Below are 3717 nucleotides of genomic sequence, written 5' to 3' on the forward strand. Positions count from 1 at the left end.
TCCACAAGGTTCCCTGCTTCCCTCACCCCAGAGATGAGGTATGGGCCAGATGTGCTCTCTCCAAGAGTCGTGGAAGAGATGTGTCTCCTAAAAAGTTTCTTCCCACCTACCCTGTACGCTCTGTAGGGTCAGACTGAAGTGCCCCTCCCTCCTTGGACTGCGAAGGGAGCCCCAGTGACTATCTTGCATGGGATGTTCTGTTTCCAGTGACCTGGGAGAAAGCTTGGGGGAGACTGAGAGAGCCAGCATCCTGTATGAGAAGTTCATCTGCTCAGGGAGGAGATCCTGGCTGTGGGACCAGGGCAATGCTTGCTTTTTGCATCCTGTAAGCCACACCATGTGCACTGCAAACACCCCTGCCAAAGGCCCCTCTGAGGAGTGTGGAGGTATTCCCTGCAATAACCCTGCTGATTATCTGCTGGCCATTATCTGACACGGAGTAGGAGACATCCCCCAGGGCATCCTGCCCTGCTTCTCCCAAGCCTCTCTTCCCCCTGGAGAGGTGTTGGCTGCAGGTGCCTGGTGGCAGGGGCTGCTTGTGAGACATAGAAGGATTTGAGGACTGAGGGGCTCTTGGTGCTTCTTCAGGGGCTTGGGTAGTGACTGCAACAAGTGACTGTGTCTCAAGATCGGTGTCCCACCTCTGCTCCTTTGCTCTATTAGGTGTTGTGGTTTCTTGTCTGGCTTTGGGATGCATGTGGCACTCATAGCAGGCACTCTTGTCCCCTGGTGACATGCTTCCCTGTCCCCATGGCTCCAGGGGTGCAGCCAAGGGGGGCTGTGCAGCAGAGGCTGGGGCAGGAGCTGGAGTGCTTTGCCCAAGGTCATGCAATCCACCAGAAGTAGAGATAGGTCCCACACCACCTTCTCAGCTGTGCTGTGTCCATGTGGTGGTGATGGACACAGGCAGTGCTGGCAGGGAGGTGGCTTGGGCCAGGTGGGTCTCAGTGTGAAGTTGTCCCTGGGAGGCTGAGGCCAGCAGAGTGGAAGCTGCCAACCTTTATGTCCCCGGTGTGTGCTGGGCTGCGGGCAGAGGCTGTGAGATAGCAGCATCCTGCTTCACTCACCTCGGGGATCAGCTTTGGTTTTCTAACTTGTTTTTTCTTGCAGCTCAGAGCAAGCAGGAGAGATGTGCTGACGATAGAGGAGAGGCAGCTGCCAGCCCGCAGCTAGCTCTGCTTCTACCATCGGGAGGATGTTCATGAGCTCTTGAAGGCCACCTGCGTGAGCCTAAAGCTGGTGGAGTAGCAAGGTCTGGGTCAGCCTGGGGAGATGTCCACAGTGCCCTGTGGGAGCAGGGTGATGTCTGGGCAGGACCTTCACCTCCCTGCTCCAGCCTGGTACGTGGGTGCGTGGGATGGAGGAGGGCAGGGCGGTTCCTCGCATTCCCTCCTCCGACCCGCAGAGCGATGCAGCTGCGTAGCATCTCCTAATCTCCCCCCACATCTCCTCTAGCTTCCTCTGCAGTTGATAAGGATTTTGGGGGGAGGAGGGGGCACAGGAGAGGGAGGAACTGGAGCTCAGAAGCTGCAGGACACGTGGCCCAGGGGCGCAGCAGAGGCAGCCAGAGGCACGGGCCTCCGCCTGGGCTGCCCAGTGTGCGCTGCCGGTGCCTGGGCAGAGGTCCTGGCTCCCAGGGTGGTAGTGAAGCTCTTTGCCAAATCCTCCTGCTCCACACTGCTTGATGGAGATCATTGAGAGGTGAGCCAGGACCTGAGTCGGGATCCAGGCTGGTCCCAGTCATCCTGGCTAATTGGGAGCTCCCTGTGGTCCCATCTCCAGCCCATTGAGTGGTTTTTATTTATTTTTCCCCAGCATCCCCTTTCCCAAGGTGCTCTCTGCGTGGATGCTGCTGCTGCTTCTGAGGCGGAGCTAATGCAACACTTGCTTCAAACCAAAATGCAGTGGCTCAGAGCAAAAATTGCTGTTTGCTGATGCAGGCAGCGGGTGAGATGGGACAACTTGCTGGAGCAACCTCAGACACAACTGAGCTGAGTCTGGAGGGGAAAATGGCTTTACCTGTGTCTTCTCCTGCCGCAGGAGAAGTATCAGCAACAGGAGCAGTGGGACCCAATGGGCCCGTGAGCACCGGGGTGTCTGTGTCCCTCCCTGGGACAGCAGTGGGGGTGAGAGGGGTTTCTACAGGGGTTTGGTCCCTCACTAAAAGGGCAGCGTGGCCGTTTTTTGTTCCTAGAGGATGAGGGATTTGCTGGGGCACAGGGTGCTGCTGGTTTGGTGTTGATGTTGGCCTCTGTGGATGCCTCGGCCGTGCCTCCTGCCCTCTGAAAAAATAGTAAGGTCAAATTAAGAGGCCTCGGCTGGTTTCTTCTTGTTCTGTCTGGATAAACCATCTGTTAATGGCATGGGATTGTCCTTCAGAAACCCAATAGAAAAACCCCCGCGCCGCTGGGCGCGGCAGCGAGTGCGGCCGGGAGGAGGATGCAGTAACCCCATCGCTGCAGAGACGTTGAATTCACAGTTACACTGTCTGCCTCAGTCTCCTCGATGAAGGGAAGCTGGTGGGGTTGAGAGGTTGAGCCATCATCACTCTGAAAACCTGTACTGATGAGAGACACATGGCTCTTCCCTCTGATACGTGTTTCTAATGGGTTGGGGTTGTCACTCTGCTTCTTGCCGAGGGGTTATAAAGTGCAGGACCCCACTTTTGCCTTCACTGTGGGTGCAATGTGCCTTTTGGAAGAGGCACCTTAATTTTTGCAGTCCAAATCCAGGCTCAGGCTTCCCAATTCCCAGTGGACATGGGGATAGATCCGTGTGGGGACAAAAGCCGGGCTCACCCGGAGCTCTGCAGGCAGAAGGGGCTTGATAAATAGCGAAGGGCAGTGACAGGGCTCCAGACTGTGAGGTGCTGAAGGCTCTGGCCCCCGTCCAGCAAAGCACTTAGAGCACGTTCGACCGTTCCCCTGAAATCATGGGGGATTTTGGGTTGGGTTTTTTTTTTTTTGCTGAGTGGTGTTTGGTTGCAGTCAGCAAATCTGGAGTGTTGAGCGGGTGGGGGAAGCAGCCCTGGGCTGGGCAGAGTGCTGGTGGGTGCTAAACCAGTTGGTGAGCCTGGTATGAGAAGGTTGGCTGCAGTTCTTCTCCAGGCTCCTGAAGCTTTTGATACCTAGTGCTGGCCTGAATATCCATTTCAGGGGCTTCCCTTGAAATATTAAGAGGGAGAAGACACTACTTTATTCTCCATGTTGTTGCATAATAGATTTATCTTATTTTTACCCTCATGCACATAGGAATTGTGTCTTTTTTTCTTCTTGTTTCTCCCTTGGCCTTTCCCTGGGGGCCAGTGCCCCTTCCAGTGATGGGAAGCCTGCGGATGACCACAGGGTTCTGCTCAGTGGGATCCACAGTGTTAAATAACAGGGAAACTTTTTTTTTTTTTTTTTAAAAAAAAAGAGCTTTAAAAAAAAAAAGCTGTTTTTCTGTGCCAGAGTGAGTAGCCTGGAGGCTTTTCTGCTGCCCTGGGGCAGGATCAGTCCGTGTCAGCCAGCTGAGGTCAAGCTGGGCTGGGAGTGACAGTGTGGCTGTCCCTGCATCGTTTGTCCCCAGGGAGATGGGCTGCACCCAGTGATGCTCGTCAAGGGGGTGGGTGTTTTCTTGGAGGCTGTCCCTGATAAATCTATCCTGGAAGGTAATCTGAACTAAACCCTCTTTTTTTGTGTGTCATGTTTTGTTTTGGTTTTGTTTTTTTTTTTTTAT

The sequence above is a fragment of the Antrostomus carolinensis genome, unplaced genomic scaffold (assembly GCF_000700745.2).
Source record: "Antrostomus carolinensis isolate BGI_N321 unplaced genomic scaffold, ASM70074v2 scaffold30594, whole genome shotgun sequence".
Taxonomy (NCBI): Eukaryota; Metazoa; Chordata; class Aves; order Caprimulgiformes; family Caprimulgidae; genus Antrostomus; species Antrostomus carolinensis.